This window comes from Thamnophis sirtalis, unplaced genomic scaffold (assembly GCF_051295495.1).
Source record: "Thamnophis sirtalis isolate CommonGarterSnake01/CBP01778 unplaced genomic scaffold, rThaSir2_p1.2 scaffold_5, whole genome shotgun sequence".
Lineage (NCBI taxonomy): Eukaryota > Metazoa > Chordata > Lepidosauria > Squamata > Natricidae > Thamnophis > Thamnophis sirtalis.
The window spans coordinates 4,347,728-4,364,803 of NW_028261385.1; the positions used below are offsets into that span (position 1 = coordinate 4,347,728).

The following is a 17,076-nucleotide window of genomic DNA, read 5'->3' on the forward strand; positions in this document are numbered from 1 at the left end:
GAAGAAGAGGAGGAGGAAGATGATAAGGAAGAAGAACTAGAGCCGAGGTGGCGCAGTGGTTAGAGTGCAGCACTGCAGGCTACTTCAGCTGACTGCAGTTCTGCAGATCGGCTGTTCAAATCTCACCGGCTCAAGGTCGGAAGTTAGCACACACCCTTCTCCTAGAAAAATGAAATATTTTAGGAGAGATTAAAAGGGCAGAATATTTTCCCACAAAGGGAGACAGAAACTCAGCCTCCTCTCACCTTTGTCAACGGACCATTAAGGCCTGAGCCAGTCTTTTCAACATAACAAAGATCTACCTCCTTCCAGCAGAGCCATAGTAGGGATTGCCCAAAGCCCTTTCAGTGCATCATCACCCAGTAAGGCCCAACCAACCTTGGGACCCAAAGGCAGCCTACGGAGTTGCCCCTGCATGGCCCCACGGGAGTCTGACAACCAATCAGAATACAAGCTCAAATTTAAAAGCCCCAGAGGGCATAAAACCCAGGCGCTCTCCTCATTCTCTTGCTATTTTCCCCAGGACCCTCAAACCACATGATCCTGTCCATCATTAAACCATCTTTCCAAGCACCCTCCATCTTTCCAGTGTCTTTTTTCCCCACTTGGAACTGAACCAGAGGTGGGTTCCTTCCAGTTTGCACCAGTTCGGTAGAACCGGTTCATCAAATCTACCGAACTGGTTCAAAGAGGTTCCACCAGTGGACCCGGAGAGCAGGTCACACCTACAGAAGAGGTTCCAAAAATTTTTGAAACCCACCACTGACACACACAGAAACACACAGACTCACACACAGAGAAAAAGAGAAAGAGAAAGAAAGGAAGAAAGAAAAAAAGAAAAAAAAGAAAAAAAGAAAGAAAAAGAGAGAGAGATGAAAGAAAAAAAGGAAAAAGGGACAGAGAGGCAAAAGGAAGGAGAGAGAGAGAGAGAGAGAGAGAGAGAGAGAGAGAGAACACATGGCCGGCAAGCCACTCCCACCAGATCACATGGCCGGCAAGCCACTCCCACAAAGGAGGCCACACCCACAGAGTAGGTTCGAATTTTTTTTGAAACCCACCACTGAACTGAACCCAGATGGGCATTTCTTCCAACATGTCCCAAGGATCATTTCTGGGGCCTGGACAGAAACCACCATGCCTGACTTCTCCTGCTACAAGCCAGCTCTCACCCACCCCATGAAGAGCCAGGAACCCTCTGTGGTTTTATCTCCTCTTTGCAGAACTGGAGATGGGAAGAAAAAAAATAAAATAAAATAAAAACGGTCCCACTCAGTTCTCCGATCACGATGGAGGCCCCCGTTAAAGAGCACTAAATCCGACAAAATAATTCCTTGCCACAGCTGTAAGAAAAACCTTTAAGCCCCCTCAAGTAGGAGAATGTTGACAAGGGGCGATAGCGGTATGCTGGCGTTTATCCTGCTCGTTTTTTCCTCTGAGCCCTTCAGATGGGGCTGACTTGAAATCTGCCAGCCTTACGATGATGCTCTTGCTAGATTTCTCCCTCTCTCTTCTTCTTCTTTTTTTGCCGCACGCTTAGTCACACAACGCTATCAGGGTTTGGGATTTGGCTGCAAAAGCTTGTTTCCTTGGCTAAGAGGAGAATCCCTTTTGTGTGTGTGTTCTGTCAAAAAAAAGCCACCAAAATCTTAGGCTGCATTAACAGAGGGACAGAATCAAGATCAGGTGATAGCAATAGCAATAGCAGTAGACTTATATACCGCTTCATAGGCCTTTCAGGCCTCTCTAAGCGGTTTACAGAGAGTCAGCATATTGCCCCCAACAATCTGGGTCCTCGTTTTACCCACCCCGGAAGGATGGAAGGCTGAGTCAACCCTGAGCCGGTGAGATTTGAACCGCTGACCTGCTGATCTAGCAGTAGCCTGCAGTGCTGCATTTAACCACTGCGCCACCTTGGCTCAAGATCAGGTGAAGTATTGATGCTGCTTTATAATGCCTTGGGAAGGCCACACTTGGAATATGGTCTCCACAATGTAGAAAAGATGTGGAGACTCTAGAAAAAGTGCAGAGAAGAGCAACAAAGATGATAAGGGGACTGGAGGCTAAAACGTTGCTGGAATTGGGTATGTCTGGTTTGATGAAAAGAAGGACCAGGGGAGACATGATAGCAGTCTTCCAATATTTGAGGGGCTGCTACAAGGAAGAGGGAGTCAATTTATTCTCCAAAGCACCTGAAGGCAGGAGAAGAAGCAATGGGTGGAAATTAATCAAGGAGAGAAGCAACCTAGAATTAAGGAGAAATTTCCTAAGTTGAGCCCCTCTTCTTTTGTGGCAGTTCCTCAGATACTGGAGTACTGCTATCATGTCCCCCCTAGTCCTTCTTTTCTTTAGACGGGCCCTCCTCAATGCAGAGGAAGAGAAATACTCTGAGCAAAGCTACATACCAAATGCATTGCAGATACCCAGACTTCATCAAGTGACAAGATTTTTGCAACCGTAATCCCCACCTGTCACATTAAGAGACTGGCCTTCAATCCTTTCACAAGCAGCTTGGATTTCCTGGCTCACTTCTATCTCACCTTTAACAAGCAGGAGCTGCTAAATTTAATTCCTATCACCCTAATTTAAAAAAAAAAAAAAAACAGCAACCACCTAACTGCAATGAAATATTCATAGGCAAAGTAGAGGAGAGAGAAAGAGAGAGGGAGGAGGAGGAGGAGGAGGAAAAGAAGAGGAGGAAGAGGAGGAGGAGGAGAAGAAGAAGAAAGAGGAGGAGAGGAGGAGGAGGAGGAAGAAAAAGAAAGAAAGAAAGAAAGAAAGAAGAGGAGAAGAAGGAGAAGGAGAAGGAGGAGGAGGAGGAGGAGGAGGAGGAGGAGGAGGAGAAGAAGAAGAAGAAGAAGAAGAAGAAGAAGAAGAAGAAGAAGAAGAAGAAGAAGAAGAAGAAGAAGAAGAATGCTCTACTTGACTCCGTTGTTACATCCTCAAACCTCCAAGGCTTCAACCTCAAACTGTCTACCATGGACCTCACCCCATTCCTAAGAGGTCCGTAAAGGGGGCGTGCATAAGCGCACCAGCATGCCTATCATCCCTGTCCAACTGTCCCCATTTATTTGTACTCATTTCTTTTGTTCATGTTGATATTTATATCTGGTATCTTGTACCATGTTTGACAAACTAAATGAATAACAATAAAATAAGAAGAGGAGGAGGAGGAGGAGGAGGAGGAGGAGGAGGAGGAGGAGGAGGAGGAGGACGGAGGAGGAGGGGAGAGGAGGAGGAAGAAGAAAGAAAGAAAGAAAGAAAGAGGAGGAGGAGGAAGAAGAAGAAGAAGAAGAAGAAGAAAGAGGAGGAGGAGAGGAGAGGAGGAGGAAGAAGAAGAAAGAAAGAAAGAAAGAAGAGGAGGAGGAGAAGAAGAAGGAGAAGGAGGAGTTAGAAGAAGAAGAGGAAGAAGAAGAAGAAGAGGAGGAGGAGGAGGAGGACGACAGAGGAGGAGGGGAGAGGAGGAGGAAGAAGAAAGAAAGAAAGAAAGAAAAAAGAGGAGGAGGAGGAAGAAGAAGAAGAAGAAGAAGAAGAAGAAGAAGAAGAAAGAGGAGGAGGAGAGGAGAGGAGGAGGAAGAAGAAGAAAGAAAGAAAGAAAGAAAGAAAGAAAGAAAGAAAGAAAGAAGAGGAGGAGGAGAAGAAGAAGGAGAAGGAGGAGTTAGAAGAAGAGGAAGAAGAAGAGGAGGAGGAGGAGGAGGAGGAGGAGGAGGAGGAGGAGGAGGAGGAGGAGGAGGAGGACAGGAGGAGGAGCAGGATGACAACAACAACAACAGGGGTGATTTTGCTCTCCTTCTTATTTGACATCTTGGAAGCTCCTACAGATCCAGGGAGGTGAACCTGGTGAGGAATCCAGACAGCTTCTTATCCTGATCTTCCTTACTTACAGAAGAGAGTCAAGACAGCGGATTTATTTATTTATTTTCCCCCCCAGCACCCTCTGTGCCTTTCTGGGAATGTTGGTTTTTGCACCAAGCAGCCTCATTGCTCTTCGAAAGCTCACTAAAGTCTCTGCGTTCCACCCCACCACCCCAAACCCAGAAGCCACAAAGCATCAAGGCAGAAATGAAGACGGAGGGCTGTTTGCCTCTCCCTGTCATCTTCCATTTTGGAAAAGATTCTCCTTCCCAGGGTCGGCAGTGGGAGGGAAGAACTCGAGGCCAGCTTTTGCAGAGGGCTAAGTGTCTACTTGGTTGGCCGCCAGGCGGGGGGGAAAAAAAGGACCAACATGGTCCAGAAAAAGATTTGGGGAAAATAAAATATGTCCTGTTTCTTTTTATTTTAATTTTGCTCAGACAAGGTGCTGCTCCACTGGGAGCCTCTGTAAAGATAGTTGAAAACCTTACAACAGTTTATTTAGTGAGCATTCAAAATTAGGTTACATCAGGAGGATTTAAATCAAATTTGGAAAGGAAACATCTGCAAGAAAACAGCCAAGCTCACAGAGAGCACCAAGGAGCTGACAAATACCATAGTACGTACACACAGAAACAAACATTTTCTCCCCTCTCTCCCTGTCTCTTCTATTTATCTATCTTATATCTATATTGTTCCATCATCTATCTATCTAAGTAATCAATCCATCTACTCTATCTATCTATCTATCTATCTATCTATCTATCTATCTATCTATCTATCTATCTACCTACCTACCTACCTACCTACCTACCTACCTACTTACCTACCTATCATCTATCTATCTATCTATCTATCTATCTATCTATCTATCTATCTATCTATCTATCTATCTATCTATTTGAATTTGAATTTGAATTTGAATTTGTTTATTTATAGGCCGCCCTTTTCCCTGAGGGGACTCAGGGCGGCTTACAGTCACAAAGGGAAAGGAAGTGTGGGACAATAACAAAAAAGAAATGTGCACAAAGTAAAGATTAGATAATAAAACTCAACATTCACTCAGCATTCGGGGGGGGCAAAATCAAATTATCCCCAGGCCTGACGGGCTAGCCAGTTCTTGAGGGCTGTGCGGAAGGCCTGGACGGTGGTGAGGGTACGAATCTCCACGGGGAGATTGTTCCATAGTGTCGGAGCCGCAACAGAGAAGGCTCTCCTCCGAGTAGTCGCCAGTCGGCACTGACTGGCGGATGGGATACGGAGGAGGCCAACTCTATGCGATCTGATGGGGCGCAGGGAGGTAATCGGCAGAAGGCGGTCTCTCAAATAGCCAGATCCACTACCATGGAGCGCTTTATAGGTGGTGAGTAAGACCTTGAAGTGCACCCGGAGACCAACAGGTAGCCAGTGCAGCTCACGGAGGATCGGTGTTATATGGGCGAACCGTGGTGCGCCCACGATCACTCGCGCGGCCGCGTTCTGGACTAGCTGTAGTCTTCGGATGCTCTTCAAGGGCAGCCCCATGTAGAGCACATTACAGTATTCCAGCCTAGAGATCACAAGGGCTCGAGTGACTGTTGTGAGGGCCTCCCGATTCAGGTAGGGCCGCAACTGGTGCACCAGGCGAACCTGGGCAAATGCCCCCCTGGTCACAGCTGAAAGATGGTGGTCAAAAGTTAGCTGTGAATCCAGGAGGACTCCCAAGTTGCGGGCCCTTTCTGAGGGGTTTAAATTTTGTCCCCCCAGCCTGAGTGATGGTATGGTGGTCAAATTTTTGGGAGGGAAACACAACAGCCACTCGGTCTTGTCTGGGTTGAGTATCAGCTTGTTTGCTCTCATCCAGTCTTTAACGGCATCCAGTCCCCGGCTCATCACGTCCACCGCTTCATTGAGTTGGCACGGGGCGGACAGATACAACTGAGTATCGTCCGCATATTGATGATATTTTATCCCGTGCCTTCGGATGATCTCGCCCCAGCGGTTTCATGTAAATGTTAAATAGTAGGGGGGATAGGACCGACCCCTGCGGCACCCCATAAGTTAGGGGCCTCAGGGACGATCTCTGCCCCCCCACTAACACCGACTGCGACCTGTCCGAGAGATAGGAGGAGAACCACTGCAAAACAGTGCCGCCCACCCCTATCTCCCGCAGTCGTCGCAGAAGGATACCATGGTCGATGGTATCGAAAGCCGCTGAGAGGTCCAGGAGAACCAGGATGGAAGCATGGCCTCCATCCCTAGCCCTCCAGAGATCATCAGTCAATGCGACCAAAGCGGTTTCTGTGCTGTAACCGGGTCTGAAGCCAGACTGGAAGGGGTCAAGATAGTTAGCTTCCTCCAAGGTACGCTGAAGCTGGAGAGCCACCACCTTCTCAACAACCTTCCCTACAAAGGGGAGGTTGGAGACTGGACGATAGTTGTTCAAAACAGCTGGATCCAAAGACGGCTTCTTCAGGAGGGGTCTTACCACCGCTGTCTTAAGCGCGGTGGGAAAGCACCCCTCCCGAAGAGATGCAGTAACAACCGCCTGGATCCAGCCTCGTGTCACCTCACTGCTGTTGGCAACCAGCCAGGAGGGACACGGGTCCAGTACGCAGGTGGAGGCACTCACAGCTCGCATAGCCTTGTCCACATCCCCAGAGGCAACTTCCTGAAACTCAACCCAGAGATGGTTTGCCAAGTTTTCTCCCTGTGTCTCGGCTGGATCTACTGGGGTGGAGTCTAGGTCCGCTCGAAACCGGGCAACTTTGTCCGCCAAGAACTGGACATACTCCTCAGCCTTACCCTGTAGGGAGTCCCCCATCTCCCTCCTGTTTAGGAGGGAGCGGGTTATCCTAAACAGGGCAGCTGGGCGTGACTCGGCGGACGCTACCAAGGAGGCAATATATGTTCTTTTTGTTGTTCTTAAAGTCCGAATATACTCCTTGGTGCATGCTGTCAAAAGTGCCCGTTTCGACTCGGACCTATCAGACCTCCACGAGTGCTCTAGGCGTCTCCTCCGGCGCTTTACCTCCCGGAGCTCCTCAGTAAACCAAGGAGGCCTCCGGGGGCCGCTGACCCGGAGGGGCCGTAGCGGCGCAATCCGGTCAAGAGACTCCGAAGCTGCCGAGTGCCAGGCAGCGACGAGGGTCTCCGCCGAACTGTGGGCGAGGGTATCAGGAATAACCCCAAGCTCCGTCTGGAACCTAACAGGATCCATCAGTCGCCTGGGGCGGAACCAGCTGGTCGGTTCCTCCTCCCTACGGTGGGGGTTTGGCCTCCGGAAGTCTAGCCTCAGTAGGTAGTGGTCTGACCACGACAGGGGTATGATCTCATTACCCCTCAGACCAAGATCGTAACTCCACTGCTCCGAGAGGAATACGAGGTCAAGCGTGTGACCCACTAAGTGAGTTGGGCCTCGAATTACTTGAGTCAAGCCCATGGCTGTCATGGAAGCCATGAACTCCTGCGCTCCATCAGAGTGTTCACCGAGCGAAGGCAAGTTAAAGTCCCCCAGAACTATAAGTCTAGGGAACTCAACCGCTAGCTCGGCTACTGACTCGAGGAGCGAGGGGAGGGCTGCTGCAACGTAGTTGGGAGGCAGGTACGTAAGCAGCAACCCCACTTGACCCTTGAGGTCCAGCTTCACTAGCAGGGACTCACACCCGACAAGCTCCGGAGCAGGGATCCTACGAGGTACTAAAGACTCCCGGACTACAATAGCCACACCGCCACCCCTTCCCTGGGCTCTCGGCTGGTGTAGCACCTGAAATCCGGCTGGGCACATCTCGACGAGGGGGACTCCTCCCTCAGGGCCCAGCCATGTTTCAGTATCTATCCAGTTATCCAGCCATCTAGTCATCCATCCTTATCTATCTGTATATCGATCTACCTACCTACCATCCATTCATCTCTATAGCTCTCTATCTATCATCTTTCTTTTTCTTTTTCTCTTTCTTTCTTTCTTTCTTTCTTTCTTTCTTTCTATCTCTTTCATCTATATATCTCTATCATCTATCTATCTAATCCATCCATCCATCCATCCATCTTCCTTCCATCCATATCTGTCTGTCTGTCTGTCTGTCTGTCTGTCTGTCTGTCTGTCTGTCTGTCTATCTCTATCTATCTATCTATCTATCTATCTATCTATGTATCTATCTATCTATCTATCTATCTATCTCTATCTATCTATCTATCTATCTATCTATCTATCTATCTATCTATCTATCCATCCATCCATCCATTCATCCATCCAGTTATCCAGCCATCTAGTCATCCATCCTTATCTATCTGTATATCGATCTACCTACCTACCATCCATTCCTCTCTATATCTCTCTATCTATCATCTTTCTTTCTCTTTCTTTCTTTCTTTCTTTCTTTCTTTCTTTCTTTCTTTCTTTTTTTCTTTCTCTTTCATCTATATATCTCTATCATCTATCTATCTCATCCCATCCATCCATCCATCCATCCATCCATCCATCCATCTTCCTTCCATCCATGTCTGTCTGTCGTCTGTCCGTCCGTCCGTCCGTCCGTCCGTCCATCCATCCATCCATCCATCCATCCATCCATCCATCCATCCATCTATCTATCTATCTATCTATCTATCTATCTATTTATCTTTATATCTTTATATCTATCTGACTATCATATCATCATCATCATCATCATCATCATCATCATCATCATCATCATCATCATCTATGTTTTAGACTTTTATGTTGCCCATCTTGCCTAGAGGGTACTACGAGAAATACTGGACTTACAACAGTTCATTTACTGAACAGTTATGAGTTACAATGGCATGAAAAAATGTGATTTATGACTGTTTTTCACACTTACAACCATTGCAGCATCCCCCTGGTCACGTGCTCAAAACTCGGATGCTTGCCAACTGGTTCATATTTATGTCGGTCGTTGTGTCCCAGGGTCACACGATCCCCTTTTCGCAACCTTCTAACAAGCAAAGTCAAGGGGGAAGCTGGATTCATTTAGCAGCCACGAGACTAATTGAACAACTAAAGTGGTTCGCTCAACAACTGTAGCAAGAAAGATGGTAAAATGGGGCAAAAGGCACGCTTAACCAATGTCTCGCTTAGCAACAGAAATCTGGGGCTCAACTGTGGCCGTAACTTGAGGACTACCTGTATAATGCTCTTGCCTTTGAGCCTCTAAGATCAGGCCAGCAGGGATAAAAGAGGAAGCTAATAAGTGATGAATATCTCCCTGCAGTGTCACTGGAGCTGCCATTCCTGGTGTCCCCCTTATCTCTTTTTCCCAGAAAAACCACCCTTTTTGTTTCATTTTCCCCCTTTTTATTTCTTTCCTTTTTTTTTTCTGCATCAGAGGATAACACAAAGGGAATTGAAGCTGCAGGAGGAGAAGAAGAGAGAGGGGGGAGAGAGAGAGAGGGAGAGGGAGATTTCACCAGAATATCAAAAGGCTCCTCGGAATTGAGCTGGATGAGTTGCAGTCGGGAAGAAGTGTCTTTCCGCCGACCGAAGATCTTGTTTGTAACTGTAAAGATTGCAGCTAGCGAGTCCCTTTGATCTGGCAAGCCCTTTGATCTGAGGCAAACCTTGAAATGCGGAAAGGAGTGGAACTCGGGCTTTGGAATCGAATGGAAAAGAAATGTGGCAGAGGGGAGGGAGAAGGAGGGAAGGAGGGAAGGAAGGGGGAGGAAGGAAAGAAGGAAAAGAGGAAGGGAGGAAGGGAGAGGAGAGGAAGGGAAGGAAGGAGGAAGGAAGGAAATGAAAAAGTTAATGATGTATGAGATGGTAAGAGATAGGAGGGAAAGGCCCAGAATAATCTTGTAGCAGTCTAGAGTTACCTAGAGGAAGGAAGGAAGGAAGGAAGGAAGGAAGGAAGGAAGGAAGGAATAACAAAGGGAAGAAAGAAGGAAGGAAGGAAAGAAGGAAGGAAGGAAGGAAGGAAGGAAAGAAGGAAATGAGGAAGGAAGGAAAGAAGGAAGGAAAGAAGGAAGGAAGGAAAGAAGGAAATGAGAAAGGAAGGAAAGAAGGAAGGAAAGAAAGAAGGAAAGAAGGAAGGAAGGAATAAGGAAGGAAAGAAGGAAGGAAAGAAGGAAGGAAGGAAGGAAGGCATAAGGAAGGAAAGAAAGAAGGAAGGAAAGAAGGAAGGAAAGAAGGAAGGAAAGAAGGAAGGAAAGAAATGAGGAAGGAAGGAAAGAAGGAAAAGAGGAAGGGAGGAAGGCAGAGGAAGGGAAGAAAGGAGGAAGGAAGGAAATGAAAAAGTTAATGACGTATGAGATGGTAAGAGATAGTAGGGAAGGGCCCAGAGTAATCTTTGTAGCACTCCAGAGTTATCTAGAGGAGAGAAGGAAGGAAGGAAGGAAGGAAGGAAGGAAGGAAGGAAGGAAGGAAGGAAGGAATGAGGAAGGAAAGAAAGAAGGAAGGGAGGAAAAAAGGAAGGAAAGAGTCCTAGGGAGTGGGTGGCATACAAATCTTATTAAAGTTGCAAAGTTGCAAAGAAAATATGAATTACTAATGGGAAGGGAAGGGACAGGAAGGTGGAGGGAGGAAGGGAAGGAAGGCATGATAGGCTGGTAGGATAAGAAACTAGACTAAATAGGCTGACTTCTTTAATCAGGGATCCTAAGAAGGATCCTAAGAAGGAGGAGTCTTAAGAGGTTAAACACCATTCTCCATTTCCAGTTCTCTGCATGGAAAAAGGGGTGAATTAACCCTCAAAGCTGAAGCATCTCCTCCACAAAGACCATCTTCCTTCCAGGACCCTCATTCCTTTGAGTAAACTAACCAGAGCGTCTGGAGCATCCCGCTCACCACCGGTCCAGCAGAAAGAAGGCTGGGTGAGATGCCATTAGGACGAGGGAACTGGGCCAAGAGACAGTTGCGCCTGGGTGAGCCGTTGCGCAGCCTTGCCAGCTCCATCCTTTTCTCCCACGCACATGGACCAGCAAGGCAGAAGATGGCCTGGCTGGGGTCCAGCTTCTGTTTTGGCAACCTAAACATCGCACCAGCGTCTTTTGTCACGCCACAGGCGCCCCGGTTCTCTCGGATGGGTGATTCGGGGACAGACCAGTGTTCTGGAAGAGGTGATTCAGCAGGATTTGGACTTTCCAAAGCAGGAGTCAACTTGGCAGAAAAATGGAATATGGTGGATGGGGTCAATCGTTCCTGAATGTTACAGTCTGATTCCTACTCATCCAATCTATCTATCTATCTATCTATCTATCTATCTATCTATCTATCTATCTATCTATCTATCTAATCAATCCATCTACTCCATCCATCCATCTACATCTATCTATCTATCTATCTATCTATCTATCTATCTATCTATCTACTCATCTATCTATCTATCTATCTAAATCATCTATCACCTATCATCTCTCTCTCTCTCTCTCTCTCTCTCTCTCTCTCTCTCTCTCTATCTAATCAATCCATCTACTCCATCCATCCATCTACTTCATCTATCTATCTATCTATCTATCTATCTATCTATCTATCTATCTATCTAAATCATCTATCACCTATCATCTCTCTCTCTCTTCTCTCTCTCATCAATCTCTTGTCTGTCTGTCTGTCTGTCTGTATCTGCCTGCCTGCCTGTCTGTCTGTCTGTCTATCTATCTATCTATCTATCTATCTATCTATCTATCTATCTATCCATCATCCATCCATCCATCATCCATCCATCCATCTACTCTATCTATCTATCTATCTATCTATCTATCTATCTATCTATCTATCTATTTATCTATCTATCCATCATCCATCCATCCATCCATCCATCTACTCTATCTATCTATCTATCTATCTATCTATCTATCTATCTATCTATCTATCTATCTATCCATCCATCATCCATCCATCTATCCATCCATCCATCCATCTATCCATCATCTATCCATCTATCTATCTGTCCATCCATCCATCCATCCATCCATCCATCCATCCATCCATCCATCTATCTATCTATCTATCTATCTATCTATCTATCTATCTATCTATCTATCTATCTATCTATCATCTAAATTAATACTACACCAACGATCAAACAGTAAACCATAGCCAAATTACCGAAGCACCAAGAACATTTGCACCAAGTTCCAGGGCAAGGAACTTGTACATAAACAGAGAGCAAATCCCACTCCTTTCTAGCACTGATGATGTTCTCTAGTTGGGTCAGGAAACATCTGCAAGAAAGCAACCAAGTTCAGAGAGCACCGAGGACCCTGCAGTTCAGTTCTGAGCTACCAATATTGCCTTCTATCTATTTACAGTTAGGTTAGGCCCAAAGGTGGTATTCAGCCGGTTCGGACCGGTTCGCCCAAATCAATACTGGAAACCGCGAGTGGGCCTGCTCACCTGCCCCGCCTCTATGCCGTCCTGTTTAGGCATGTTTTTGAGACTGAGTGCATGCGTGGAAGGTATCTGGTGTGTGAGCAAAGCACATGCATGAAAGGGCCATATGTGCCAGTGAAGCAGGTGTGCGCAGGGTGAACTGTTGGTAACAAAATGTGAAGCCCGCCGACGGTTAGGCCCTATGCTAATGCATGCTGTTCGGTAATCATCCTTGAACTCTGTAGCAAAGTTGCCCCAGCTTCTGGTGAGAGTCTTAATAGAAACAATGGGATCAGAGGAAGAATTAGGTTAGCGTAAGCCTCCTCCAAGCCTCCGGTTTTGTTTTATTGACCAACATACTTGATCAATGTCTCTTGAGGATTCCAGGAACTGCACATGCATTTTGAACACTCTTTCATTACGGTCAACTCACACCCATCTTTGTGGCTTGAATTCTAGAAGGACGGGGCAGTGGCGGGTGTGTGTGTGTGTGCTTTCCTATTTTGATGGTAACAGAAAATTACATCCATGCTGGCATGAGTTTCTGGCAGGGAGACCTGTTTCATTAAGAGCTATTTAAACCTGATTGTTGTTGGGTTTTCTCCACATCGTTTGTTTTTAACTGCATGATGTCATTCCTGGGAGTGGAAGTGGGGGGGGGGGAAGACACATGTCGAAAAAATTCAGATGGGAAAGGAAAAAGAAAGGGAGGAAGGGAGGGGAGGGGGAGAGAAAGAATGAAGTAGGCAGGAAGGAAGGATGGAAGGAAGGAAGATAGGAAGTAGGAAGGCAAGAAATCAGGGGGAGAGAGGGGAGGAAAAGAAGGAGAGAGTAGGGAAGGGAATAGAAGGGAAGGGAAGGAGGGAAGAGAGGGAGGAAGGCAGTAGGAAGGCAAGAAAGGAGGGAGAGCGAGGAGGAAAAATAGGAAAGAGAAGGGAAGGAGGGAAGGGAGGGAGGTGGTAGGAAGGCAATAAAGGAGGGAAATAGAGGAAGGAAAAGAAGGAAAGAGAAGGGAAGAGAAAGAGGGAAGGGACAGAGGGAGGAAAGAAGTAAGTAAGTAGGAAGGCAAGAAAGGAGGAAGGGAGGGAGAGGAGAGGAAGAGGAGTAAAGAAGGAGAAGGGAAGGGAATATTTTTTTTCTAAAGGTACAGAACACAATTGTGGGTGTATGTTATCAAACTGCCAAATCAGATACACACTGAAACTTACTTGGAACATCATATTTTAATCAAACCTTCCTGCTGATAAATATTTAAGTCCCGTCTTTAACGGAAGCTGAAGTAGACCTGCCTTCACAGGACCAGATTCTGAAAACATCAAGCAAGAACTTCCATGTCCATTGAAGGAAGGCAATGCATAGGTGATTGAGGTCATTGAAACGCAGGTGCTGGGATGTGTCTATATATCTACAAAGAACAGAGTTTTGCAGAGTTTATGACACTCCATGGAATCGAAAGTGGACTTTAATGACGAAAGTGGGACTTTAATGGAAGGAGTAGGGTGTCAGGCCTGCAGCCATCTTTCCTTTTGGGTCTTTGGCCTGCCACACTTTCCAGTATGCTGCTATGCATTTTCTATTGTGGGAAAATGGGAGGGGGGATTGTACGGAGTTAGATGATAGGTAGCCATAACAACATTCTTTCTAGAAAGCCAAGGTCATCCTTTGTCTTTGCACCTCTGCACCTGACCGGAACTGGATGGGTGAAAGCTGCCAGCATGGGAGTGGGAGATTGGACCATGGGATGGACTTGTGGGGGTGGGGGCAAGATCTTGAACTTTCAACTGGGTGGGGAAACCGGGAAGCTTTCAGATTCAGGTTTCCAAGATGTGCCAACATGTCTCTCTTCATAAATTGGAACTTAGAGCAATACTTTGCCTTGGACTCTGATTTACTTTTGGATGCTATTTGGAACCCTGACATTAACCCGAATCTCCATTAAAATACTTCACCAGCTACCCCAACTTTCAGGGCGCTGTCCGGGGTCCAGAGCCCCAGTGCCAACCTGGCGTAAAGACTCAGGGAAGATGGAGGAAGCGAAGAAGGACATAGGGAGGCTTTGAAGGACAGTGTGACATGGTGAAAACACCACGGATAGCCAAGAACACAAATCAATGGATGTCTAGTGATATGTCAGAATGCCCTCTGGAGACAGGAGGCAGAACCACAAACTAGACATTGGTCAGAAAAATGGCAGCTGAGTCTGCAGAAGGAATATGAACATGGCAGAAGTCTTAGAAGGGACCTTTCCTAATTTAACAGGGATAAACAGAATTGGAAGGGGGCCTTGGAGGTCTTCTAATCCAGCCCCCTGCTCAGGCAGGAAACCCTATACTGTTTCAGACAAATGGTTCTCCAATCTCTTCTTAAAAAACTTCCAGTGTTGGAGCATTCACAACTTCTGGAAGCAAGTTATTCCACTGATTAATTGTTCTAATTGTCAGGACATTTCTCCTTAGTTCTAAGTTGCTTCTCTCCTTGATTAGTTTCCACCCATTGCTTCTTGTCCTATCTTCAGGTGCTTCGGATAATAGCTTGACTCCCTCTTCTTTATGGCAGCCCCTGAGATATTGGAAGACTGCTATCATGTCACCCCTAGTCCTTCTTTTCATTAAACTAGACCTACCAGTTCCTGCAACCATTCTTCATATGTTTTAGCCTCCAGTCCCCTAATCCTCTTTATTGCTCTTCTCTGCACTCTTTTTAAGAGTCTCACATCTTTTTTACATTGTGGTGACCAAAAATCTATTTGACTATAAAGGTGATGAGGGAGACATAAGTTCAAATTTGCAAGACTCTCTTAAGATGTTTACAATAAATTTAGGGCTAGTATTTCTGGGTGTGCTTTATGCCATAGGATCATATAACCATAGAATCATAGGGCTGAAAGGGACCTTAGAGGTCTTCTAGTCCAAACCTTTTTCCAAAGCAGACGTCTTTATACCATTGCAGACAAATGGTTCTCCAATCTTTTTTTTTTTTGAAAACCTCCAGTGATGGATTATCCACAATTCTGGGAGGCAAGCTAGACCAGTGTTTCTCAACCTTGGCAACTTGAAGATGTCTGGACTTCAACTCCCAGAATTCCCCAGCCAGCATTCGCTGGCTGGGGAATTCTGGGAGTTGAAGTCCAGACATCTTCAAGTTGCCGAGGTTGAGAAACACTGGAGCTAGACTACCTCATGAGCCTGACAAGATCCTAGAACAAGCAACCAAAAGTTCTCACTTTAAATTCAAAGGACAAAGCTCAAATTATCCTCTGCGGCCCAATTTAGCAGTATGTTTTCAGAACATCTATTTTGAAACCATTCTGGAGACTGTTAGATGTGCTCAGGTCAATCCTACAGCAGAAGAAGTCAGAATGAAGGAGCTTCTGATTCATACGAAGGTGCGTGTCATCTCCCATCGGAGAGAAACTGGCCGAGCCAAGAGAGGAATCAAGTGAGGAATTAGTCTGGAATCCTTATATCGGCACAAAAGACTCTAAGCTCCCTTGAATGCCGTTGATCCTTCTTTAAGTCTGTCCCAGCTGCAAATGGCCAGTCTGAGAAGATTCCTGTAAAATAGGCTTAGGAACAGTAAATAGCTAGTTTAAGACCTAGTTGTTTGCACCTGACCCAACTTGTTTCTTGACCAGTTTCTTCGATAATTCCTCCAGGTTCGTCCCTATAAATCTGATTCATGCTAGCCAGCTGACATTTGCTCAGAAACGTGGAAATGCCAGCAACAGAGCTGCGGTGGCACAGTGGTTAGAGTGTAGTACGGCAGACAACTTCTGATGATTGCCAGCTGCCTGCCTGCCTGCCTGCCTTCCCTCCTTCCCTCCTTCCATAATTCACGATGGTGCAGTGGTTAGAGTACAGTACTGCAGCTACTTAGCAATAGCAGTTAGACTTATACACCGCTTCATAGGGCTTTCAGCCTCTCTAAGCGGTTTACAGAGTCAGCATATTGCCCCCAACAACAATCTGGGTCCTCATTTTACCCACCTCGGAAGGATGGAAGGCTGAGTCAACCTTGAGCCTGGTGGGATTTGAACCCCTGAACTGCTGAACTAGCAGTCAGCTGAAGTGGCCTGCAGTACTGCACTCTACCCACTGCGCCACCTCGGCTCTTCTCCTGCCTGCCTCCTGCCTGCTGCCTGCCTGCCTGCCTGCCTGCCTGCCTGCCTGCCTGGCCTGCCTGCCTGCCTGCCTGCCTTTCTGCCTGGCCTGCCTGCCTGCCTGCCTGCCTGCCTTTATCCAAGATAGTGCAGTGGTTAGAGTGCAGTACTGCAGCTACTTCTCCTGCCTGCCTGCCTGCCTGCCTTTATCCAAGATAGTGCAGTGGTTAGAGTGCAGTACTGCAGCTACTTCTCCTGCCTGCCTGCCTGCCTGCCTGCCCTGCCATCTTTCCTTCCTTCCTTCCTTCCTTCCTTCCTTCCTTCCTTCCTTCCTTCCTTCCTGCCTGCCTGCCTGCCTGCCTGCCTGCCTGCCTGCCTGCCTGCCTGCCTGCCTGCCTGCCTTCCTTTATCCAAGATGGTGCAGTGGTTAGAAGTGCAGTACTGCAGGCTACTTCTGCTTACTGTCGGCTGCCAGCAATTTGGCAGTTAGAATCTCACCAAGCTCAAGGTTGACTCAGCCTTCCATCCTTCCGAGGTGGGTAAAATTAAGGACCTGGATTGTTGGGAGCAAGAAGCTGACTCTGTAAACCACTTAGAGAGGGCTGTAAAGCACTGTAAAGCGGTATACAAGTCTGTGCTATTGCTATTGCTATTGCTATTCCTTCCTTCCTTCCTTCTTTCTTTCCTTCCTTCCTTCTCCCCTCCCTCCCTCCCTTCCTTCTTCCTTCCTTCGTGGTTAGAATGCAGTACTGCAGCTACTTCTGCTGACTGCCAGCTGCCTGCAATTTGATAGTTCAATTCTCACCAGGCTCAAGGTTGACTC

General features: G+C 46.8%; 1 protein-coding gene across 13 annotated transcripts in view; it reads right to left on the bottom strand.

The window, feature by feature from the left end:
* The window catches only part of CELF4 (CUGBP Elav-like family member 4), an 861,219-nt gene that overhangs the window by 681,611 nt on the left and 162,532 nt on the right, over positions 1-17,076 (bottom strand). The gene's annotated exons all lie outside the window — the stretch shown is intronic.